General features: G+C 38.3%; 1 protein-coding gene across 6 annotated transcripts in view; it reads right to left on the bottom strand.

Annotated features, from left to right (window-relative positions):
* Positions 1-27,798, bottom strand: part of ncam1a (neural cell adhesion molecule 1a) — a 242,147-nt gene that overhangs the window by 142,115 nt on the left and 72,234 nt on the right. The window lies entirely within an intron of this gene.

Raw genomic sequence — 27,798 nt, 5'->3', positions numbered from 1 at the left:
TCACAATGCTCAAAACACTATTCTTTGGGAGTGTTATTTTATTTCCATCCGCATTAGACATGGAGACGATACGGACATAAATCCTTCAAGGCTGCCTTGCTTTTTCGTCACACATGTTCCAGTAACACAGATTGTGTTCCTCTTGCTTGCTTCCACTCCTTGGTCCCTTGTTTCAATACTTAAATGAAACTGCAGTACAGCTGGGTCTATCTCACACCAGATTTTCGCCAGTATTAATCTGCATTCAGATGGGGCTAATTTATAGAGAATGCATAAAAGAGCACTATGCTGCACACTTCCAAAATGTGTGACTTTTTTTGTCCAAGCTGCTGCCCCTGTGTCTGGAGCTTCTGCATGATTCACATGGAAAAGTTTCACACAAAGGCCAAAGCTGTCTCAGGGTTTGGGTCTACCCAGTTAGCTGCCCTGTGTCGTCTCAAGAGACACACAAAGACGACTTCTCTGGTCATCTGCATTTCTATTTTTCCCCTCCCTCACTCCCATCTCCCTCTCCTCATTGTCTTCACAGAAAAGCAGCTGAAAACAGACGAAAAATTTCCACAGAAGTCTAGTGTCAGGACAGTCCATTTTGAATACTTGCGGCAGTCAAGAAAGTGACAGCTTTTCCTTTGTCATGCTGAACAACAAAGTAGCACCAAATGTACTATGTCAGCCTTAATGACTATTTTATTGTTACCTCACAGTTTTAGCAAAAATACTGTCACATTTTCTTAGTTCTCGATAAACACCAAGGTGGCGTGTCCAAATCAACATTTAAACTGGCCACAGGTCTCAACACAACAGGACAAAACAAAGCTCTGTTGCAATTTTAGATGTCTGTTTCACATTTTTATTCTCATTAAAGTATGTAAATGCACAGCAGTAATAATTCTGGTCATTTTCAGTCAGCTCAAATGTAGCAACTATTACCCTGTAATTATTACAGTTAGTTTTGCAACAACTGAGGTCTCATCCGTGTGCGTGTGTTATTTCTTTCTCATTTCACAGTTTCAACACTACAAACCGCATCAGGTCCATTAATTTATTTGTCACGGCAGCAATGGCGTCAATTCTTTGGGGATTAAGGAGTGTTGCCTACTGCGTTAATGAACACTGGGAAACAAAGGCCTTTCATTGGACGCAGGTCCCTCTGGGACACAGCAAGAGCTGAAGTCATCGTCCATATTCGGTCACAACAGCAGTGCCTCACAATGCGCCATGGCAACAGAGTTAATTATATTGATGAAATTAGGGACAGTGTTAAAGCGAACACACTGCCCTTCATGTAAAGAATATGCAATCTAATAATCGCAGTGCCTTTCTAATAGTGCTTGCATTCAATAAATGAAAAATCTATATTAAAACTGTCTTTTTAAAAAAAATACTACCACTATTTCAACTCCAGAGAGATTCTAAACTGGTGATGTATTAAACACATATCTTTTAACACTGAATGAGAAAGGGTTGGGAGCCTATCCAAGTGGCAAAAGCATTTGTTAATACATTTGATCTTAACATGTGTGTGTGTGTGTAACTGGAGAACCTAAAAAAATAATGAGTAGAAACACACAGATTTGAGGGATACAAACAAAACCTCTTCCAAATTCAGACATGTTTTTTAAACAAGTCACTCTTACACTAACACTTGAACGTTGCTCTGTAAGGCAAGCCCAATAGGACTGGAAATTCTTTTTACATGAGACACGCAACTCCATACAGCCTACAGTTAAAAAGAACAAGGCACATACACTGCTGGAAAACAAATAAGATCGACACACATAAGAGACTGGGAGTGATACAAGAGAAATGCTGAAGACAGGTTAACCATTGAATAGCTTTTGTGTAATTGTCACCCATTTAACCAACCTCAATGCAGTAAAGAGCATTTTTAACTTGTGAAGTAGGGGTTTAAAAACAGATCTGGAGAACAAATCACAGCACTGCGTTGTGTTATGCTGCGAAGACCCCTGTTGTGCCTCCTGCCAGAGTAATGGAACACTGCCCTTCACAGCTCCTATTTCGTTATTGACACAGACAGGACTGTAAAAGCACTCACTGTCAGGCACAAGTTCTTCATTTACAAGAGGACGGAGGCAAGCTTTAGGCCTGGTTAATAACGTTCTCCTGAGCCATCCTCTTTACCGAACGACCACTGGGCTCGGTCGGTAGATATACGAGAACAAAAGCAAAAAACTGAAAAACATTCCCTGAATTTTGGAAACCAGGGGATGGGGGGAGGAGGAAGCCATTCTGGCAAACGATCATTTGCTTCAGAAATGCAAACAGACAAATCAAACGCTGATGTAAATATTTAAAATCAACTGCAAAACACTTTCTGTTCCATACAATAAAAGCTGACAAGACGTCCTTTCCTTTTGTATATACTGTATATATATAAAAAAAAATGTTAGGGCTTTCAGAAATTGTGGAAGACTCTCAATGGCCTCAAGGGTGAGGTCAATGTCAGGCCAAGAATGTCAAATTTGGCTGTACTTCTGAAATGATTCTTTTTATTAAAACGGACATAACTAAAAGGCATATACTGTAAGTAAAATATGAAAAGCAAGGTCACCAAATGTTGCAACGAAAGCTGGCATGGTTCAAAACACATTTTACACACACACAGTAGTTAAATACAGTACATTAGCTAGCTAAGGTTGTATAATTACTGGCAGAAAGCCTAAACGACATAAAAATGGAGATGCATTTACCACAATTCTAAATTGTACTCTTAGGCGAGTGATAGGCCAGCACTAATAGTCTGAAGTTTTTTTTTTCCTGAAATGGGGGATAACACACCAACTTGGAAAACAAGTCTCTTACCTTTTGACGTATTGCCAACAGCAGGGCACAAATGACACAAAGGAGGAGAGGACAGCAAAAAAGGTCACCAGCATCATGAAAAAAAAAGAAAAAAAAAGAATTTAACTTGACAGCCAAATTAATGATGGAAGAGTCTGTGCCTAAAAGTGTAAGAAAGCCTAACCAATACACAACACATTATAGAAGGGCATTTTCTTTTGACAGGCCAAACAAACTCTTTATTGTTTTACGTCTGTGGATTAAGAGGGCAGAGCTTACTGGCTGCAACACTAGGTAATATAAGTGTATAGCTGGTAACAATACAGTTCCAAAGATTTTCATGGAGAGATGGGATGAGGCTGATTTGTGAGGCAGAACAAAAAGAAAATAAAAGTCATTTTGACCATCTGCTTTTATACTTATGCTTTTGCTTTCCCTGGAGCTCTGTGAACATGCCTTCCCCCCTACAAAAGCCTGTCCAGGTTCAAGCCGTATAAATCTCCTCTTGTGGGGGACATGTGGTAAATCAACATGATTTTCAATCACTTTCGATTGAGCGGAATTTATTTTTACAGCATCTCCCCTTCAAATAGCCCCATTGTTCCTCCTGTGCAACCTGCCAGCCAACCGATCAGAGTTTTCTTGTGAATTAATAACGGCTGACTGACAAATGTTATTCCTGGATCCTGTTTCTCAGCCAGGCCACATTTCTCTCCTCTGACAAGTCTCTGTTGGCACAGGCGTGCTTGTATTTTTTTTTTCTTCAAAGCTTTCAGTTTATCATGTTAAAATGAAAAATGCAATATTAATATATAAAAGAAAATAGTACAGCATAAGTATGCACTTTGTTCAGATGAAGACTGAAGTGGCTGACAAAGGTTATTCAATACAACACTGGATGAATGTACTTTGAGACAGTCTAAACACCATATTGATCCTGTGGTTTACAGTATTTTTGAATGCTTAAATTAGAGCATGGATTAATTGATAATACCATACCTAACCACAATCTTATTTTCACATACTGGATTCAAGCAGGGCTCAGTCACTAGACAACAGTGATTAATTTACTTGATGTGTTGAGATACACATAAAATAAAGTAAACAGGCAGATAAAGATGCAAAATAAGAAAGACTCAAAAATGCTGGTGTCCTATCACTACACCAAAGAAAACTTACAGCTGGGATTCAGAGGCTTTTTGAAGCCTGACAGTCTAATATCCTTAGGATTACTATTCAATCCCTTTTTATTAGCAGCCAGTCCTACATTTGTTCTCTTCTCCAGATAAACTCAACAATCACAGGGAAGAATGCTGGAAATACCCCCCACATGACCACAAGCTACACAAAATAAAGGTGCTATATTGCACTTCTGTATTCAAACATGAAAAAAATCCCAAAATATCTGAGTTATTCACATGCCACTGTGAAGTACAATGCTCATTCAAATAAATGAGTTCTACATTCACTGGAAAAACCTAAACCGGACATGGGACTGATACGACAAACATTAACTGAAATGGTTTTCTAACGCAGAATTTTTCATTCCTGTCCAAATTCTTTTCTACACCGCCACCAGGCCTTTATCACACCAAACGCTTCAACATCCTAATCAAGATGACATTAACTGGTTACCTAATTTAATCTGGATTAATAATCCTTTGGAATACTCAAAACACTAGTTTAACAACCCTAGACTGTCTGGCTCTTGAACGAATCTGCTCTTTACTTAATTTCTCTTTACTTAGAAAAATCCACTAATGGATCCTCTAATAATGTTTCTATAATGACCACTAACTGCCATTTAAAAATGGCTTATTCTGAAGTCGGTGAATAGCATTCTTCCACCGTCAATTACAAAAATATTCTTTTTAATGTTTTAACTCCACCACATAGACCACAGCCAAATAAGTCAACCATGAAAAACACTGAATATAGTCTCATGCATAGTCCTGCTCCCCAATTAACAGGGGTAATATTTATAGTAGCAAGGGAGTAAGGATCTGCTTTCAATTTTAAGTGAAACAGAAGCGTACCCTAGCCAAATCCCTTTTAGATGAGGCCATTTCCTTTATTAGAAACAAAATCCCATTTGAGGGCTCCCAAGATTTGAGTGCAGAAAAATTACTGCTTCGTCCACTTTCAAGCTCTTAGAGGTTGAGGGCATCACATTTCCCCAGGTCTTTCTGTGAATCAACCTCATCAAGTTACATCCTTCCACACTGCCGTGACCAAAGTTTTAATTGCTTTTATTTGTTTATAAAAGGGAGAGGATTTCTTTACTGGGGAAGTGTGAGGCCACCGTAAATTCTATCTTGAGTGCTACAACTTCACTACATTAACAAGACAGATGTGCAACTATTAAAAAAAAGTTCAGCGGCACTGCAATTGGTTTCTTTTCAAGTCTGTGTTACATCCCCCAGTGGATGGCTCAACCTGATACTTGGCAGAGAATAGTACAGACAACAAACTGTACAGGGCTGTGATACAGTTTAAAAACGCAGCACTTACAAGGATTATATGAACTGTGAGAATTCTGACACATTAACAGGATTCTCATCTTTTATTTCAACAGCCTAAAAACATCAGATTGCAAGAAAATGAGTAGGTATACTGTATGACTAAAGGGTGTGTTTTAGCCAGTGTGGTCTCTGGTGTCTTCGCTCTCAGGGTCACATTGTCCTCATAAGCCTCTGAGGTTCCCCAGAATAGACACTTTTGGCATTTTCTCTCAACAGAAGAGTTATAAGTGACAAAAGTCAAAGCTTGGGGTTAATTCACAACAGCATCATAGCAGCTCAGTGCAGAGAGATGAGTCTCAAAATTCTTCCAACTGGAGTCAGGCGATTAATTGTATCGATACTGAGCAGGTTAAGTTACAACACGAGATTCAGCTATGTCAGCTTTCTGATCATTTCAGCTTTACAGTGTGTTCTGTGAACATATCTTACTGTTTATCTCCGGAATTACACGGCTCAGGATGTTACTCATAATGAAGCTCAAGACAAGCCTGTAAAACACTGTTCAACATAAAGCAAAAGGAATTGTATTTTCTGAATTTAATATCCTTCATAAATGTTCGCCGCTCACGTAAACGGTCAATAATGTACACACCACTGCAAGGCTTATGAGAACTACAAGTTACATATAAAAACCTATGATAAAAATAACCCACTCCTCCAGATGTGTTGAGAAACCTGATATCTCACATGTGTTCTATCTCAAAATGGAAACAAAACCGGCTTTACTGCTACACAGATTTAAAAAAAAATAATTAAATAAAAATACATTGCCACCTTTGCTTCAGGAGTTCGGTTCTCTTTTCCTTCTGAATTATGTTTGTGTTATTGAGAAACGCACGGAATTTGGTTTTAATACATGTATGCACTATGAATGTGGAATTTCATCCAAAAATGGTAAACATAGGAAATACATGTATTACCAAATCTGTTCTTCAGTCTTCTGTCATATAATAATTTTCAGAGTTAAACTTATTTAGTAATAAAAGCTAAATAATTTAAATAATTAAATATTTTAAAATGAAATGAAATGAAAATGAAAGCTACCAGGATACCTGCTAATTATTAGTTTCGCCTAACAAGGGCTGCAGTGATGTTAACAGAAGAAACATGCTGATAACAGGCACAATATTAAAAATTAAGTGCTGATACTAAGGTTTTCACTTTATGATCTTCAGTCTTGTCAATGGTCACGGACAGGGAGCCATTTTTAGGAGGGTTTGTCTCCCCTCATCAAAGCCATCAGAGTAATGACATGCAGCTGGGTCTGGGGTACAATGGAAAACCTATCGTTGCCCTTTCTATTCCAGATAATCTCAAAGTCTTAACTGTAAAAAATACAGACATATTTAGACATGGTAGACTGACTGAAAAGGCATAAACCTACGCCTTTCAGGTATAAACCTAAAGGATTAGGGCTGTTCAGAACCAAAGATGAAGATCTCTGGTGAACTGTAATAGGAACAGAGGCAGCAGAGCAGACCTGATCTGCTAGGACACAGGCTGGGGAAAAGAAAGGTAGCTGTGAGGTGTCTAAGTGTATCACATGTAGCAAGAAGAAATGCATTTTAAGGTGTGTACATTTCTGCGCCCTTCCCACTCCATTCTATTTCAAAGCACACTGACAGGTGCACATTTTTGGACATTAAACATGGACTTTTAAACTAATTTGATGTTGTATTCTCACTATTGAATTTCAGCAAAAAACATAGTTTTTGTTCTCATTATACATTAGACAGAAGATGAAGAATGCCCCACTATAGAACTAGCTACAGTTAACCACTTAACATTGGCATACTGGCTATCAACGAGAACACTGAACCATTCATTATTTCCCAAATTAGAAGTTTTAATGACTCATTGTCTTTCCCCTCCATTCTCCACAATGAAGCATTGACATAACCTAATATGAACCCTGCTTTTGGCAAACCAATTCACCAGTAGTTACTCTTTCATCAGACCAAAGCCCAGTGGTCCAGCTTCTCATTATTTGTGCAGGCAGTATTAATTAACAAAAATACTGATCAAACTGAATTAGTATATAGTTCATCAGTTATAAAGAAGAAAAAATCTCTATATATTTTCTTTTACTGCCCCACTTTCAGTGTTTGTTGGCCTGCTACTAATCTTGAAGCATGGAAATTCTGTTCCACTATGCATGATGCCACCTCACCTTTCATTTATGTTATTTGCTCAATATGAACAAGCAGAGGCTAATTCCACGATGAAAAGCAGCAGGAAAAAAATATTTATTTCAGGTGCGTGAAAGCATGTGACAAACCTGGAAAATGTTTGCTTTTTTCTCTCTGCTCCTCAATAACCTCTACTTGTCCCTGTGTAGTCCCAACACTGACCAGCTCCCCACACAATCCACTCGATATATTGCATTAAATTGAAAGAAGCACAAACACAAGTCATTTTTTTCCAGCTCCCAAGTTCTAATCAGTTTTAATAATGTTCAAAAAGGTTCTGTTACTAACATTATAATTATATTACAAGTTGGCACTTTATTCATGTAACCATCTAGCTAAAATTGTAAGTCTTTCTTTCACTTCTACTGGCCGGATTTTGTGACAATTTCAAATCATCTGTATTTTTTTCCACATCCAACAGTGCTTATCTGAAAACAAGTGTTTTTCGATTTTGTCATGCACAAGAATTGAAGCTCAGGTTGGATTCATTCAATCCTGACAAACTCCCAGCAGCCTGAAACTAAAGTATAAAAACCTAATGATGTCTATTTCTAAAAAAAAAAAATCATTTAAAATACAAATAGATTGTATTAGAATAGAAGTGTTCAGAGCAAAAGTTTAGTCTTTAAATAGGGATTTATGATTTATAATGCAACCAAGTTGAATTTTCAAACGTCAAATATTAGGCTCTTATTCAAAGCAAAATACAAAACATAATGCATAAACAAACACATTAATAAAATAATCAGTGATAGCTTGTGAATTCAGAAATTGCATTACACTGCCTGCAAGTACTGGAATGAACATTAGTCAAACCTTTGACTGCAGAGTTTTTCTGGAAGAGGGAACACAATATTGTGGTTTATGTATCAAGCAGCTCACAATGAAATACACCCATACAAGTCTGAATCACGCCTAATCAACAATGACTACCCTAACTGATAAAATCTAAAGCTGGTCTGAAATGATCTCATAAGCATTCAAGGTCGATGTTTATGGAATTGGTCAGGTAATACCTCTTAATAATTCCTCTTAAACCATAAACGGTTTTAAAAATGAGACTGCTGAGGCCACAAAATGCAGGGAAACTGCCATACTGAAATCATTGACAAGCAGGCAAAAGAGTTTTTTTTTTCCAAGACTTGACCTTTACCAACAGGATGTGTCCCTAGACCTTAAAAAAAAAAATTAATACAGCTGTGTGGCCCGGTACTCTCAGGTCTCACTACTGTTTGGATACATGAAGACAAGCTAAGAGAAAAAAAAAGAGACTAGTGATATGAACTCAATAAGGGACTTGGCATATTTAGTGAAGATTTTGTTACGAGTCCAGCAGTATTAACTAGCACATTTTTGTGGGAGCTCAAAGCTGATTGGAGCATAGTAAACAAAACTGCTGCCAGATTCCTACAGGGAGCAGGGAAACTGTAATCCATGGGCCAGAGCTAGGGGACAGCATCCAGTCTAGCCCAAGGCTACTCTAAATCACTTTCTCGCTTTGCTGAAGCTGTGTACTAAGGCACAATAACTTAGAAATAGCTGGAAACTTCTCATTCAAAGCAGAAGAGAGGACTGTGAAAATGGCAACAATGCCTGGCACCGTGCTCAAAGAGAAAGACCCCACAAGCAAGTTTCCCTTCATAACTCTTTAAGCATTCTCTGCCCGTCGGAAAGAGAGCCAAAAATAAATGAATAAATAAAATCCTCTAATGGACTCCAAGGGTCTTTTGGCCCACAGTTACAAAAGAATAAAACTGCTAAAGAAAATCCAATAGGATGTCAAGACCCCTTCCCCTCTATCAGCGACCTCTTCACACACTCCAAACATCGATGCTAATGGAAATTATTGATCCAGGTTTCTCTCCCTTCAAAAAAAGGAGTAAAATAAAAAAAGGACTAGGACAAAACAGGAGCTGCAGAACGGCAGTGACGCTCACCATGAGGCTTTAAGAGGTGACTGGCATAGCTTGAACAGGAACCCTACGAGATGACCAAGTGAAACCATTTGAGCCATCAAAGAGATCAGGTATTCTTGAAGTCTGCCTTTAGACACTTTACAGTACCACTGCAACCATTCGCTTGCAGCTCTGCACCATGCAAAGTACTCTCATTGCTGCACCAATACAAAGGCGAGCAGGATTAATGTAATCGGCTGCTTTTTCTGACACACGCGGTCCATTTTTCATAAACCGTGCAATGCCTGGACCACCTTGAGTCTGTCATCTTTAATTCTCCAGGCTAGTTGAAATCTAAATTTTCATTAAAGGCAATTTCAACAGCTAATCTTATGGCATGTTTATTGCACGCACTTTTGACATATAAAATAAAAAAGGCGATGGTGACATTATGGGTTATTACCCATATAATTCATGTTAGAGCCTTGGAAATTAGTAATGACACTATAGGGAAATTAAACAGCAAAGGCCAAGAGAAAGAGATACATAGTACTTATTCAGTAATCCTGTGAAGTGCACACTGTAAAACCTCAGGATTATCATCTGTCCAAAGCTACCTAAATGACTATTATAGCTTGCTGATCCAAACATAAATCAATACATCTTCCCATAAAATACAGCCATTTAATTTAGAAGACTTCTTTTGACTATACAATGTATAGTTTAATTACACACTTGGGTAAGACAAGTATGTAAAAAGACCTACTGCTGGATATGAAAAGACCATTGAAATTGACCAAAATATAAATTTCTAAAGAGGTCTAGGAAGAGAATCTGAGCAATATTCACCAATGCATGATTAACATAAATGCTAGATTATAACACAAACAAGATATATCCTCCAGTGCTTCTATGATGGTGCAAGACAAGGCTTGGACCAGGGCCTCCACTGTGGGTTTAAATAGGACACACCTGGCTTAATTGCCTAATTAGTATCCTGTGTGACTGGAATGTCACTGGAGGAAAAAACAACTGATTGGATTGGTCCAGCTGGTGATTCCACATTCCACCGGATTAATTTAGGGCATATTAGTAGTCAGGTGTGCCTAGGCTGAGAGTCTATGTTTAGGATCTTATAGAGCAGGGTGAGTATTGTGGCAGAATTAGCTACCACAGGAGGAATTATGACTATTTTGATTTGTGAAATTATTTAGATTTGCACTGTCCTATCAGTGGATGGTCCCAGTACCTAGGGTGGTTTTCAACATGGAGAGGCTTAAAAAGACTTGCAAGGATTTTTTTTTCCTTCATTAGTTTTATTGGTGACAGCAGGAGGTGTAGAGGGTTATTTAACTTGCTAGCAGCAGCCTTGTTAAATTCATTTTTAAATCTCCTGAGTCTTTGAGAGCAAGCTGATTAGTGGAGTTTTGTTGGAATCTGGGAGTAAAAGGACTCAGTCAGGTAATGTGCACCAGAAGGTCTCTGAGGAGATGTGGAACCAGAGAACGAAAAAGCCAGGTTATGCGTGTTGTTATTCCAGGGAAGTTTAGCAATTTCCTTCTCTTAATGGAGAGATCTTTAAAAGCCTTAAAGGGGAATACACCCATTCTGTGCCTCCTGGCATTCAGTCTGAAGTTTAGGACACTATAAGTGGAAGAGGAACTGGAGTGACTGTACCAAGGGAACCTCTGACTAAACACGGGACTGTGTGGGCTTCTTGGCACTCTATTCCATTAAGAATTAACTTCCATATTCCATGTGGAAGCTACTGGGTCTACGAACACATTCAGAACCCCTCCTGGCTCCTGCAAAGTCAATAATCACAGCGGACCACAGAGATGTGTGCTTGTAATTGTGTGAGATGCTGGCTCTCGGCCTCATTGTGCCCATGACAAAGTGGAATGGCCTTTCAAGTTTTCTGAAGAACAACGTGATCTGTAATGGACCTTATTCCATCAAATGCCTTTGCTGTAACTGCCTGAAAAATCTTTTTCGGAGGAGGCAGATTAACTTCAGTTCTTTTATTTTTAATTTGTTAGGATCCTTCTTGAAACTGAACGTGTTGCATCTCTTACCCTCCCCCCAAAAAGTGCCATTTGCTCCAAGATCACAGATGTTTTGTATACACAAATAAAAAAAAATTAACCTCTCAGGCAGTAAAGTGACCTTTATTCAGAAAAGCCATATATACAGTACCACCTTCCTTCAGGAAATGTCAGTGAAGCAGAACACAGGCCCTGTTTTTCTTCTGCACAACTCCACATGCAAAAAAATCATCATGTGAGGTCTTTAGGAACAATGTTGTAAATATCTGGATATTCAGTGGGATGTTACTTTTTATCTGCCATCAAGTTATAACCTTGAAGCTTGCCCTAAACCCACTGTGGAATGTGTTTTTTTAAATGAACTAATGCCATGGTAGACTGCTCTACATTTTCTGCATGGCTTGAGTTCCCCTTTGCTATCGGATTGTCATAGTTGGCTAAGCTTTTCAGATGGCTAGACGAGTACAATAGAGTGGCTTGATCGATACAGGGGTAACCTTTCCAGTAAAAAAAAACATTATTTGCTTCTCTCAAAGGCGTGGATTTACATTACCCCACAAATTACCTCCCACAACACAACAGCAACCCTGAGTCTGGGTTTTTTCTAACAAGCTTGGGGGAAAAAAGACTGAAACTCCAGCGGCAAAATGTATTTACATCTTCATCTTTAAAAAGTTTCAGATTTTTATTTACTTCACGGGGGGGAAAAAAAAGTTAGTTAAAGTTTTATAAATACCGAAGGATCTGGCTCGTTAAGTTTCAAAACCCATTAAGAAATTACAAGGAAATGCCAAGAGCAGACTTGGTCTAAAACAAATCTTGTTTTATATACTTCTCCAGTTATACACAACAACTTCCATACTCCCTCAACCTGGGTTATTGTGATGTTCTATACAGAAGGGTCTCTGTAGCTCTTCTGGGAAATCTGGTGACTGTACCATTCTGCCATTTCATCACTAGCGCCCCCTGTTGTGACAATAGTAATCCTGCTCAGTATTTGACAAAGTGCGGGTTCCAGACATTTAGTGACTGTGCTTGTCTGAGGAAGTAGTGGTGAAGCGCAGTTTGGGATTATGACTGAGTACCTCAGCGTCAGAATACCCCCTAAAATATTGTATTCTAGGTACATGCATTGTTGCTTGAAGGCAATGTATAGTTCTTTATCTGGAAATAATTTGAAATCTTTTTTTTTTAAGTTGTTTGTGCCATCTTGAAATTTAAGATGTAGTACTTATATCAGATTGAGCATCTACTGTTTTTTGAGCAACACGTCACTTAATTTTGCCACTACTTATGACTGGAATAAAATGAAACTGAAATGGCCAACAAGTATCTGAGGGCATTAAAAATCGCCTGGGTAGATCACTTCTCATGCTTGTTCATATTATCATGTTTCATTATGTTATTAGCATTTTTGCTCTCTCATTGTTCTATTTCCTGTGTTACACTGGTGAAAAGGCTTGGCCTAGTCAGCACTGTGTACTGGAATTTGATCTCAATTGATATACGTGGTTTATTAAAGGATGAAATAAGAACAAAACTGACACAGTAATAGTTTCCCCGAAAAACAACATTTATTCAATGAATACAACCCAGCTTTTCATTCATACCATTAGTCTAGAGCTCCAGAGATGTTTACCTTCATATCACCTTCTGGTGTTGTAACCTTTTTTTTTACCTATCAATTTTTCATTCATTTCATCTTTAATCCCACAACATCCCCGGCTTGAATCAGAAACTCAGATTCCGTCAAAGTTATTACACAGCCTCCTCTGTCCAGGTTCAGCAGCAAACAGGATCTGCTTCTTAAAATAAGAAGTCACCACTCAAATTCTTTGAAGAAAATAAATACCCCCTCCTTGCAACACTGATTTATACTGTTTTCCTGGAATATGATTGATCACTATATGACAAGCAGATGGTGTCACTGATATTCCTCTTTGTTTCACAGGTCAGTTTATGACGCCCAGGGATTTTAGTGCTCTCTGCAGCACTTTCAATCCACTCTGCTCTTACTCTATACAATCCATTAGCCAGAGAAATGGAGTCCCTGCACTGTATTGTACACCAGAGAAAAGAGGGGTGAGCTATGAAGCCTATTTCCCATTTTATTCTAGACTGTAAGGCAGCACAGGCTTCCTCTCAGCACAACACTTCTGAAGTTCAAGGGTGTAAACCGCAGCATGCTGATGTTGTTGTACAGCTAAAGCTTTTTTTTTTAATCATTTAAGCAATTATCAGAAACAATATCTCCCGAAGAGCACTGCAACCTGCTCTGAGCCACAGTGAACCATCATTTTGTTCTGATTGCTTTATTCTGCCTTAATGCTCCCTGGGTGATTTGCTAGAAAACAAGAACTATTCTGAGAATATCTTCAATCTCAGGTTTTGCACAGCTTTGCCCGCCTACAGCAAACAGTTGGCATGGAAGACACTGACAGCTCAGGAAATGAGTGGATAAACAGAGCCCTAATGAACAGAAATATGCTTCGTGAACATCCTGCTATCCGTGATGAGATATGTGCTGTATTTCCGCACCTGTGAAGCCAGAGCCAAAATTCAATTGCAGTGGTGAATTGCAGGCAGGACTTGCAGAGCAGTCCTAATGTGTATTCTGTGCTTTTTCAATTACTTGTGCTGTCCCCGCGATGCTGAGCTGTGGTTTACTACACCGTGTAGGATTTAATATTCTTTCAGTAGAATTTTGAGACATTTCTGCGATAGCTCTCTTGAGGTCAGAGTTCTGAAGCAGTGAAGGGCTGCGCCGTCCACAATTCACTCAAGATTTGAGCTCACTCAGGTGGCCAGGAATGAATGAGCAGGCCTGGGATATAGAAACCCAGGACGCTCCCCCTAACCAATCCTTACCTAGTTCCTCTCTCTCTCACACACACACACACAAAAAAAAAGATGCATTATGAAACAGAAGATCACTGAGCAATTCAACCCCTTTTTTTTTTAAAACACTTTCATTACTCAAATCACAAACCAAAAATATTACTTCACTGGAAATCCGCAACATTCTGAATAGGTAAAACTAACTACAATAGACGATTTTAGTAACACCAGTGTTAAGTTATCCTAGTGTACATTCTTGGGCACAAAAAACTACTTGATTTTGATTATCCAACTCAGTTTTTGAACACTTTGTTCTCAGGGAGCATTTTTTTAATTTATAATGCTGGTGGGGAAATTGTTCCTGCTAGTGATAAAACATCTCTATGGGGCATTAGTGGTAAATAGATTAGATTAATAGCAGCCCTTGGACTGGAGAAACAAGGCCACACAGAGTGCTAAATAGAGAAATCTGTTTTGAATTCTCCCAGACTAGCGCTGAAAGTCTTAAGGTTTCATTGGTGTCTAATGATATAAATCATGTACAGATCTGGACTTATTTCAAGAGCGATATTTCTATTTGTCAGTTCTAATGTGTGCAAAGTTAACAAATTAAGCCTTTAAAGAAAAAAAATAGTCTCAATTTGCAATGCCACTCACGTTTTTTCAGTCTCACATGCTCGCCAGCGTACAACCTTCTAGCAAATCTAAAATGTATAGAAGTAGCTGGAGTCCTTAACCAATTAAAAAATGTTTTTAGAGTGTCTGTCCCAGTACACTTTCAGGTGGAGCGCAGAGTTATTTAGCAGAAAAAAATAAACTGAAACATGGTAAAATCACTATTATTAATAAATCATCAATCACATCCAAGGAAAAACAGAGATGTGAAGCTCTATTTTGTGACAACGCACTAAAGAAGTAAATATTGATGAGCATAAGGGAAATTTCAAGAAGAACCACAACGAAAATGAAAAAAATGATGAGTCTGTATGACTGATGTTGTCCCTAGGTAGCTGCATTTGTAAGACAGCCATAAGTCACCCGATCAAATCACTCTTTCCAAGCTGGCCTGAGTTAGGATTGAGGGTTTGCGTTTTTAGGAGCACAGTTTTAGTACTAGACAGCACCAGTACCTGTAAAATTGAACCAGCAGATTCTTATGAAACAGAACTTGGTTTTAGCATCAATCATACTTCAGCTGTCCTTTTCCAAAGAGGGGCGGCAAGGTGGCATGCCACAGCTCTTGAGTACCGAGTTTGAATCCAGGCTAAGAACCATCTGTGTGGAGTCTGTATGTCTTCCTATGTTCGTGTTAGTTTTCTCGAGGTGCTTTTCAATAAAAGGTAGATATGTTATTAGCTAGTCTGCAAAATGTGTGTCCATTACTGGCGATGGATGCATCCCAGAAAAGGTGGAGTTCAGCTTTGTGCCCAGGGTGAACTCTAGGTTGCAGCTACCTCTATTAGGACCTTTATCCTTTGTGCTAATGTATGGGTGGCAAGAGAAGACCTTACATCTCGTGTGGCTCTTCAATTTTTCCATTTGGTTCAACAAATGGTGTTTCCAAACACCATTTGTTGAACTTCCCACATGTCCTTTACGTTAGTGAAGACATCAGTCACCGCCAATAGCCGACAATCAAAGAAGTTCCAATGTCCTTCCCACTGGTTTGACTGGCTTGTCAGTCCTCCCCTCATGCACACAGAGATGTGTCTTGAGCAACATCAGCAACAGGAGGCCTCCCAGTTGCCATGGCGACACATTCTGCAGTCAAGAGCTGTGAACAGACCGAGTGAATAACAATGGTTCACTTCAGACTGCACAGAGAGAGGACTAAGATCTAATATTTTACATTTCGTCTAAATCTCTTGGGTTATCTTTTTTTTTTTTTAAGGACAGGCTATTATTACAGGACATTGGTAATAATTCAAGAGGTACACCGGACACTATACAAATAGTTCTGTATTTCTGTTTTGGAGCGAAAAGTAGTTCAAGCTCCATGAGCTCCTAGATCAGAAAAATTAAGCTACACGATCATGATACCAACTCAGGTCCATATGGCTTCCAGATTAGATCACCCAAAACACAAAGTTTTGTAAATGTGGACATATTAAGGTTCAGGTCTCCAATCTTTCTGAATCAAAATAAAGAGACACGCTGTTTTCTTGTTTTACAGAACTCCTGCACAACTCTTTCCAACAGTATCCTATATTGTATTACAACAGCAATCAATTATGATATATTAAGTGGTTACAGGGCAAAATTCATTTAAACACCTCTTACATTACAGCTTTTTTCATTTGACTATGAAATGTCTGAGCTGATCCTCCGCCATAAAGATTAATACCATTTAGGGGGAGGAGTGCTAAATCTTTTTGGCTTCGAAACAATGTACATAATGAAGACAAAAAGGAGCAGAACACAGATTCATCACCTGAAAGCCTACGGATGCCAAAACAACTGCACTGTACATGAAGCTCAAAGCAGATGGGACAGGTTAATAACCCTCTGGACCTCTGAATCAGAAGACATAACGAAGACAACATCAGGTAACACTTAGGTTAATAGGATTTTGAGGCAGATCGCTTGGCTTCCATTTACTATGAATTACCGGTCTGCATGTCTTCTTGTAACAAGTATGATGTGAACCTTAATTTTCACAATGGCACACATACAGCGTATTTCCCCACATTAACCACATTAAAAATTAAATTTGCACGGTGACAATTTCAGGGATTGTTTGAAAATCTCTTCAGGTCATATAATTTTTTATTTTGTGCCACAATTCTTTTCTTAAGTTTAAAAATACACTGTGCAAAGGCAAGTCATTTCTGCCCGGGCATCTTTCTTCCTGGGAAACTGGACTCATCCCAAGATCTTTGAAGTGGAAAAGAAAGCATGATCCACAATGAAGACATTCCTGAACCAAAACCTCAGCAGCTGATTTAAACACTATCACTCTCACATTTCATGCGCCACAGAATAATGAAGTCAAACCTTTATTCATATTCTGGGTTATGTCTTAGACTGATGACAACAGCAAAATGGATTTAACAGAGAAATTCCACTACTCAACTGTTGTCCTAAAGGTAGCAGAACGAGGCCAGATTTTTCACTTATTACGCAGTGTTGAAAATATGGTCATTGGAGTTAAACAGTTTTGCCAAGAGACACACACAATAAAAGGTCTTCCCTCACATATGTGATGGAAAAGAAAAAGCTCATGACAGAATAAATGCATTGTGCATACTCAGATAAGGCAGGAGAGCAATCAGGATGGGTGATGTACGCAGGGAAAGGTGGGGGCTGTAAAATTTATTGCGAATGAAGAAAAACAAAGCACTGGCAACAACTCAGAAATTCAGTTTTCCTGTCTTCAGCTGTGTATGAATCGAGTGAATATTTTGCCTTAGTATTCCAGTATTTGGCATTTCAGCTTATTTATCCATGCGAATACTACCATGAAAATGTATGGAAACCCATCCCCCACTTCCGAAAACTAATACTAAATAAATAAAAATAAAAAAGTACTAATGAATGCCGCATTTGTTAATTATCTCCTTCTAAAAAAAAATCGTTAAATGTTTTGCTGCCCCCCCCACTACGCACATTTCAACTCCCTCCTAAAGCTCTTCTGGAAGATTAGTCTACATCTGCATGCAGAGTGAAAAAGGAGCAGAATATTTCCTGGAAGCCTCATCCTGCACAAAGCATATATCTTGTTTAACAAGCCTTTTAACAAAATGAAGTATGGAACTGTCTTGTCACCAGGGTCCCATTCCCTTATCACCTCTGAAGAGAAACACATTCGCTCAATTAAAAAAGTTCAGGCCACCACACAGTACATCAAAACAGTTTATGAATTTGGCTTTTCCCACTGACAACAGCATCCAGTTTAGAATTCTGGCAGTACTATCGTAGTAAGACATTTGTGCTGGGTATTCATTCACACGTTGATAAAATGATGTACAGTAAGTTGTAAGAAAGCAATAGAAAACATTAGGCAGATACTGGATAATAAGAAGGGTTTTACTGTGTCACTTTGAGAAACTCATGAGCTGCTTCTGATCTTAAATTTTCAACTCTGCATGCCAAGGGCGCAGTGCATTCAATGGGGCAGGCATTTCCATCCATTGGTGATTTGCTTGTCAAATGAATTGAAATGCATTTTCATTTCTTGATGGGGATTAAAATACCAGCACAAGATGGTATATTTATCTTTTAACCAAAACATTGGTCAACCAGAGCTTTCTCCCTGATCTCTCTAACACAATGTTTGTCAGCAAATACTTTTTAATGAAAGATTCAAAGGGATGGATCATTTCAGGAGAAAGGCCTGGATCTATTTACAAGATCGATTTTGATTTTACCTAAAACATTATCATCTTTAAAACATGTGCCCCTCCTCTTACAATGCAACAAGCACCTTTTTCTGTGCAGAGTTCAAACGCTCAAAACAGGGAAAGCATACTTCTTTGCTCCTATGTTGTATGTGATGTTGGCTCCTCAAAACTCTCCAACAATATGCATGTAGTCAGAGACCTGCCAGGGTTGCAGGACACTGGTAATTAATTCTGCTTAACATTTCTCATGATTATCCATTTTCATTCAGCCCCATTACTGTCTGGTGGTGACTGTTTATAAACATCAGTCCTGCCTGTGCTAATGGTTTTCAAACTGACTGCTGGCATTCATCACTCCTGCACAGAAATGCTCAAGTCTGTTTTTCTTCCTCCTAATTTATTTTCCAAACTGTAACATGGTCAGGGTTTTGATCTCCAATTCACTGACTTCACTCCTCAAGCCCAGGTGTGCTGGGAAAGGTGAGAGACATCAGTGATCTATGACTCTACCATATGAACACATGCAGTACGTGAAATAATAAATTGTTGCAGCTGACAACATGGGGCAAAGAGAAAGGGCAGGTCTTGAAAAAAATACACATTTGGACTAAGAGTTTGACAGAGCCATTCTCTTGGCATCTAACCTATGTGATCAATATTTTTTCTATGATGTTTGATGTCTTATGTTTATTTAGCACCTGAATTATTTCCTCTGTTTTTTTTAATACATGCTTTCCATTTTAGAAGAATTACACATAAAAGTCAACATTTGCTGCAAAAAGTAAACCTGTCTTTAAATGTCCTTGTGCAGCTTCAACCTGTTTTGGCTTAATATTTGCATTCTTTAAGTCAAATTTTCAGTCATTCCACCCATGACTGGATCTAATCTACACTGAAAAAAAGTTTTTTGCCTCAAAACTTTATCAGCAGCTTCAAAGGAAAGATAATGTGGGATGTAGAGTCTTTCAGAAACTGAAGTGACTGCTTTCATCTTATGACAAGGACATTCTGTAGACGGTTTATTAGCTGAAATGTTGATTTTGTCTTCAGAAAATGTCCAAAATGAAGCCAGCTGCTGTTGTCATCCTGGATGTAAAAAAAAGCCTTAATCAACCACTGTAAAAACATTTTTTTTATTATTATCGAATATATATGTATGACAGATTGCAATGCTAATTTCTTACTTGCTAATGAGCAAACCGAAATAATTCTGTTAATATGATAAATACAATACAGTACTGAAATTAATCCAAATACAACAGCTATGCTAATGCTTTTCAAAAATGAAAATATACAGACCATCTATAAATGAAATAGAATGCAAATGGATTGAAAAAAGCACAATGTTTTTTTGCAAAGAACCAGGCAGTCTGTTTGAAATATTTTTATGAATAGTGTTGCAGAATGCACAACCTGATAACACCATTGTTGACAGCGCAGGTAAAAGACCGGTCTTTATGATATTTCATGAGAAGGCTTTCTATTCTTGGTAACAATGTATTGCATAACTTCTGAATCACATGCTGGGTAGGCAAAATACATGGTTGACAGATGGGACAAGTATTTTTGTGTTGGTAAACACAAATAACACTGCTTTTCTTCTACTTGTATGTTAATATTTTACCAACATAACCCAAAGTGTTTTCAAGCACACTATGCTCAAATTATTGGTGTCCCATAAATGCTGTTTAGTGAAACAAAATCAGCTCAAAATGGTCTGTAAGCTCAATTACAATTTAGCTTCATTTAAAAAATGAATTGGCCTCTGCAGGAGACTGATTATGTGCGGTATGGGGGGGTCCTGCTATATCAAATTTTAATTTGCTAGCATCAGTTCACAAACGTCTCCTGGCAGTTTAATCGTAGTGCGTTAGTTACAGCATCACCTGTGATTGATTTCATTTTCTCTGCTCAGGGAATATGCCATGACATCGCTTTCTGGGCCCAAGAAACAGTCGGTCATCTCATGAGGCTGCTCTCTCTCATTTTAGATGGGGTCTCCACATTTAACAGGCAGCATCTCTTGTTCAGCTACATGGGTACTCTTGCTTGCCCATTCCCCACAGTAGGTCTCATCCGACCTCATTTACACACTTTACACCACTTAAAACCAGAAGGCTGTGTTTAATAATGATACAAGCAACATCTGCAAGTCAGCCTCTTCAGCCCATTGGGATGACACTGAAAAAGAGGCACTTTATTCTGATCATTTGCATCACAGTGTTCCTTGCCTTATCATGAGATGACAGTGCCTGTTTCTGTGACATTCAAGTCTGCGTCTTGGCGTCTTTTTTTTTATCCTGGAGAATTGCAACTATACTTAGTGTGCTCAGAAGCCCGCCAAAGGCTACAGTTGACAGACTCCTGATGATGTTCATTTCTAGGGATCTTTTACAAAATCTGATTTCGGAAAAGTTTTTTTTTTACTTCCTTGTAATAGATTTCACTCTGTACTTGCATAATGCAGATATGTAAAGCAGAAGTGTAAGATTACTTTTTTCACAAAGCTTTTACTACAGTATATCTGTCACAGGCTGAGGTATGGCATTGGTTTCAAAATCTTAGCTCACAAATCTATTTTATTTCAACAATTACACATTTTAGAAATAACCTCTACAAAGTCCAAACAAGATTATGCAAACTCTATGCATTTATGCACCTCACTGCAGTGTAAACTCTCACACCACTACCCTTATCTCAGAGCATCCCATCTTCCAGACCTTCCTTGAGCCTCTTTCCCCAAGGTATAATGTTCCTTAAGCACTTCAAGCTTCTTTAAGACTTTATCATTCAGAAAGAATGAGAAACATGGAAATGCTCCTCTCTGGTAATTGCTGTTGACAATGTACAAAAGAGGTAAGCAGTGCCAGTAGCTGGTGTTTTCTGGAACGGAAACTTTGTGGAAGACACAACAGATTCAGAATCCCCTGAATAATCTACTTAAATTGACATCACATCCAAGACACTGATTCACCTTGCCTGCACCCGTGTGAATTTTGTACTATGGGAAAATTGTTATAATGATAGGAAAAAAAGCTAAAAAAGGACCTTAATAAATCGTAAATTATGATAAATGGAGGCCAGGAATGTTTTCCCTGTGGACAGTATTCAACTTCAGGGTTCAGATTTAAAAAAGGGATTGAAAAAACTGCTGCTAACTAGAGTTATTACAGAGGACTGGTAGCCAATGGAAACAAGTAATAAAATAAGAATATTGGACAAAAATAATTTTAAATGGTTATAAAGTCAGATTAAGGAACGGAATGTAACCCAATCTATCATTTCAAACTTTAATTAGAAATGTTAAAATTGTTACGCGCAATTAACTTGATGTATGAAATTAATCATATTTTAGTTATGCAGAGATAAGTTTAGTGTGAGACCTAATGACTGTTTAATTTAGCATAAACTAAACAGCACTAGTAGCTCTCGATGTAAAACAATGATCATAACACCCAACAGAAGTTCACGGTAAGAGATGGAAATATTAGCTGATACAACAAAGCTTCTTATGTATGTATCTCATCTATATTTGATATTTCCCTGCATTATTCATGGACAAGTTATAAACAAAATTCCATACAATTTCATTTTGAAACTACACTGTATACACAAAACTTAAGTCAAAGGCTATAAAATCTACTGAAAATCTGAAAAATTACCTATATTTATCTAAAAAGGGAAGATTAGATTAGCATTTTCTTTAATTTGTAAGACATTTTCAAGCTAAAATAAAAATATTTGAGTTTCTCCTGTTTCAGACTACACTTAATTAGAGATCAGTTTTAATCAAAAACAGCCTATATAGCCTATATCCTCCTATTTAGAAAACATGAATGGCAAATTCACAATATTTCAATTCAAAAATTGAGTGTGAAAAACTGTATTCATTAGCATGCCTTCACACAGCTGTTCAACTGAATAAGTGTTGAGTCTTAATAACAGAGACCTCACTGCCACAGAAGAATGTTGCCACCTCTGTCACATTACAAAATGGCTCATTTTGAGTCAACAATTACCATTTCAAGCTGCAGCTTGGCTATTTGGAAACCGTGGAAACCAAAATTTCAAGAGAAGAACGGTCGAGAAATGTCAAGTTTGGAAGTAAAGTTCTGCCCCCCCACCTTTAAAAAGCAAATAAAAAATTCTTAGACATCTACATACTACACACCAGGACTGCAACGTACAAGCTGGTTATAATTTCACACTTAACGTTTCTAGGTTCACAAAATGTGTTATTCAGAATTCCACAAAGCATGAAAACACAACATGTTCTTAATAAAGATGGTCAACAGTATGCCATAATATTTGTTTCTGCTTCACATCCATTTGGCATCAACTTGAACAAACCAACACTCCACACCCTCAAGACAAAGTGGAAAGTAAAGGACAGCAACTTCTATTTCTGAATAACTTACTGGCTAAGACATAGCTCCAAGCCTTGTGCTAAAATCTGCAAACCCAACTGCTTAATACTTCGTAAACGTACCTCCGAGTAACAAATCTGCATGGGACGTACTTTAATCGGACTGCATGAACGCACTACAACATATGCCTGCCGCAGTTTTCAAAGCACAGCTCGGTACTCAGTTGCTCTGGGTTCACAATCTGCCTTGCTGCTTCTGTGTTATTTGGCAGAATAACATCCAAGTGGCAATTTGCATTTTAAGTTTTTGGCTCTGCAATGCTGAAGGCTCGTGTTTTGTATCATCATCGACCAACGAGACAGAATTATAGCTAACACTCTTGAGGACAAAAAAGATAGAGAAAAGGACATTTTTTAGAAAAGTTTAGATCATGCATTCATTTCAAGGCATGATCTAAATAAACAGGTGCAATAATGTTTTTCGTCATGCTGGAAGGCTACCAGAGTTTTTTTTTTGGAAGAATTGCGAAAAGTGTTAGGCTTCCAATTTGCAGTGGTATCAAAACATTTTCAACATTCCGAAAATCTGCTTTTTACAATGTTTAACAGTTTTTATTATTCTGAAAACAAATCTTCCTACAAAAGAATGAACAAATCAGCAACAGAAGCTTTACAGAGTAGCCAGTGACTGTCTGAAGTTCAACTACTAGCATGTGGACCTACAGGCATGCAGTAACACCTTTTCTCCATCTAAAAAAGTAAAAACAATGTGAAGGAAATCTCAGTCTAAAAAAAAAAACAATTACAATTTCAACTGGACTCCACACGAAGGACAATACACACTGAATATGCTGGAAAACGTTGAAAGGGGTTAAGTATTCTAAATTTTCTAGACCAGTCTGGTCTCAGAAGATCATGTTGATATATGCATTCAAAGACGACACAAATGTGTGTTTAATTACCTTAATCCGGTAATCCCCACTGTATTTCATCTGTATTATTCCATAAGAGGTTTTACAAATAAACTTTTTCCAAGTATGGTCAAACTCTCATGAAATCTCCACCACATGTCAGCTTTCTTAACTGTTTTCAGAAGTAAAGGGAAAAAGCCCCATTTCAGACTTGTGGAAATGGATTTCTTTTGTGCTAGAAACTAACATGGCTGTCACAGGACGGCCACTGTGCAAGCTGAATTATCCCATTCTTCCATGTTACCACCACGAACATAAACAGGGAGTGACATGACATCACACTCAGAAATCCTAGCCTGGGGAATTTACAGCACTGAAAAAGCCACAATTAAGAGTTCCTGCACATCACAGGTCTCCAGCCCATCATAACTCAAGCCATTTAAATCGCCCTTCGGAATCGACCTGTCACTTGCAGTGCAAACCACATGAAAATTAACTGCTGCTTTCCACCCAATCGCACCGGTAAGTTATTCAGACGGGTGATTCAGAGATGTAAATTTCGGATTCAATTAACACCATCTCTCTCCCAGGCTCTGATAAGTCAAGACAGACCAGGTGCAACTGAAGTCGAGCACACACACTGTATGTTGAAATGAAAAAAGAATGAGCAAATTCTTTAGGTCACATCAAAGCAGGAGAGTCACCTGCACATCACACAATCCCAAAACTATTTAGACCCAGATTTCTTAGGAAGGAGTTGCAAGTACATTTAAAGAAAAAATAAAATTAGGATCATGTTTTTTCTGGACTTGTCGCAGAACACTTACTTCTGACATTTTTTATCATTTCTGGTACCTTGCCAAAGTTTGTAAGCAGCAGGTACAAAATTATCTACACAGCAATTACAAAAACAATGGGATATTTGTTGCTGAAAAGAGACTGCGAGACGGATTCAACAAATCATTGAAAGCCTTTTTTTATAAAAGCATTTTACAATGCAAAAAAATCCTACTCTTACCTCACCCAAAGAATGAATGTTCTCATACGAGCTACATTACGTGTGTCTTTTTAAATTCAAAGGTTAATATAAAGAAAAGGAAGGGACAGCAAATCAAAGCATTGTAGAATTGTGGCCCAGTTAAGTTCCCAAATGCATGAAAAAGCAGAATGGAAGACTATTATTATTATTATTATTATATAACTCAAACTTTATTTTATATAGTGCCTTTAAATGTGGCTTCTCAAATATCCTGCATTATTTTCAAAGCTTTTTTTTTTTAGAAAATACTGTGGTCTTACCTTTATTTGAACATAATTGGAGAAAATTAGATTCCAGTCAGGTTCAGGAAAACAAAGAGAAGAAGAGAAACTGCTTTTAGCGTGTTTTGTAATCAAAAAAAGAAAATGGTCAAATAAAAGGAGTTCCTTAATTGCTGTTGTGGCTCACAGCCTGCCTTGTAATGAAAAAAGAAGCATTATGGTTCCAGTGCACCATCCTAAGCACACTTTAGTTTCTACTTGACCAAATTTATGTTTATTTAACGCCCAACAGAATTGTTTTTTTAGAGTTTTGATACATCTTTTTTTCAGAAATAACTAGGTGACTAGGTTTGTTTTTAGGAGGCACTGCATCTGTGCTTTAGGGCACTTAACATTTTGTCATGCTGGTGGTGTTGACAAAATAAACCAAATAAAATATAAATGCTCTTACAAAAACTGTCTCTGAATACTAGTGATGTTATGTAAGCGCACTTGTGCTTTATCACTAATGAGGTTACATAAAATTGCATTGTCGTACTCAGTGTGGAAATGGGGGGAAAACAGCTTAGCACAAAGCAATGTTGCAGCTTTTTTTTTCCCCGAGTACATACGTACTCCTCGATACATGACATTGAATTGTGGGGATTAGGCCTTATTTTACAAACTGTTCACAGTCAAGTCAATCAACCATGAAATTAGCAAGACTAGAGGCATGACTGCCAGAGCCAGTGTTTCTGCCCCGATCCTCCAGTGTATAGGGACAGTCTTTGCTTTGTCTTTTAGACCAATGTTTCCCTGCATCAATCCACCCCCCCCCCCCCCCCACCCACAGGACTTCACGTGATCTAATTAAATTAAAATTAACATTTTCTTTATTATTAACCGCTATTAGGACATCTTTATGCTAAGTAAAATAGAAAATAGCCTATTGTATTGTACCTAAAGCAGGGATATAATATACATTGTACAGCTCATTGAGGATCACCTTACCAAGGTTATCGAGGGGGATGGAATTAAAAATGTGGAGACCAATGCTTTAATTAACTTTACAAAAATACCCAAATGTGCAGTGTCACAGTACATTGGGTCAAATGTACGAAGTGTTAATGTACCAGTAAATTAATAGGACTCCCAAGCCAGTTCTAAATTATTAATGCCTTGTAGAAACGATTACTGAAATTTAAAGCACTGGATTTCTTTAATGCAAATCCTGCATTTACAGATGTACATACAGTACATGCATGTATGACACCCCTGTGCTTTAAAGGCAAGAAAACTACATTCCCACAGTTATTTACTGCTTTTCATTTGTGCTAACAAAAAAAGGGCCAAGTACTGTATAAACATTCTAATCATTACAAAATGGCCTTTAATGTCAATCATTTCTGTGCAAACTTTGTAAAAGATTTTAAAGACCACTGATAGATAGAAAAATCTGCAGTATAAACAGCTGCCTTATACCAGTGAAAAAAAAAGGAAGCAGGTGTAATGAATGTTATCAGATGCAGGGGTTAAACGTCACTCAGCTGTGGTCAATTTTCCCATTTAGCAAAGCTTTCCACACAGGTGGGTGCTTCTGCAGATCTACTGCAGCAAAATTATCACTCCACATTTCAACTGTGGGCAAACTCTACACCCTTATAGCCCAACCTGAACTCTTCACCCATTTCTCCTTCACATCACAGCCACTCTTTGCTCCTTAGTATCAGGTTATCATATAAAGATGCCCTAGCTCTCTAGCAATGTTCGCTCAGTTTCAGGAGAAGGATGTCAAGGATATACTTGACATCCCATGCAAACTATTTTTCTCACCCAGACAGCTGATGCCTTGAAAATCAAGGTAACTGCTGCTGTAATGTGTGCGACAGATTAACGTTCCTCACAAGCCTCGCTAACAAGACATTCAGTTTCAATACACTTTGCAAAAATGTCATGATGGAGAGTCTGTGGCAATAAACATCCATTATGGACCAACACCCATAATACAAACATAACACCCAGAGCTACGCAGCAGCCTTTCACCTAGATAAAAAACACAGCAGGACACAAAAATAAGGTGGGAAATCTGTCTGGACCAAGCAGAAGAGCTCACAGCCCCTGTGTCCACAAGGGACTCCCTCTGAAACCAGCACGTGAGCCAATCTATTAAGAAAGTGCCATCGAGGAATGAAATGGGTGTGGAACATCCTCTCCCAGCAGCAGGGCAGACAGCAGAACGAGGGAGGCTTTTGTTTCTTAGGATGACCAGCAAAGATATTCTCCCTCTCCTCTGGCGTTGCCCTCATCCCTCAGTAACAGTGCCTCCTCTCTGCTCAACTGACTTGACGGAGCACGTCCGCTTTTACATCTGCAGCTCCTTTAAAAAAAAAATACTCCAAAAAAGATTTGAAAAACAATTAAAACCCCCCAAAAAAGAGTGCCGAAGCTGTCGGGGCCATCTGCGGTAGATCAGGATGCCTGACAGACAGCCGAGATGGTGGCCTTTTATGCAAACGAGAGAGAAAGAGGGAGAACAGGGCTTCTGAGGGGGAAGAACCGTCTCTGATTTTCACAACTGCATCATCAAAGACAGGACCATAAAAGAGAGGAGAAAAGAAAAAAAAAAGGCGGGCATTCCCACATCCTTTAAA

Source organism: Lepisosteus platostomus, chromosome 25, assembly GCF_059453375.1.
Source record: "Lepisosteus platostomus isolate fLepPlt1 chromosome 25, fLepPlt1.hap1, whole genome shotgun sequence".
In the NCBI taxonomy this organism is placed as follows: Eukaryota; Metazoa; Chordata; class Actinopteri; order Semionotiformes; family Lepisosteidae; genus Lepisosteus; species Lepisosteus platostomus.
The sequence above is the reverse complement of the archived record's forward strand: the minus strand, read 5'-3'. Positions and strand labels throughout refer to the sequence as shown.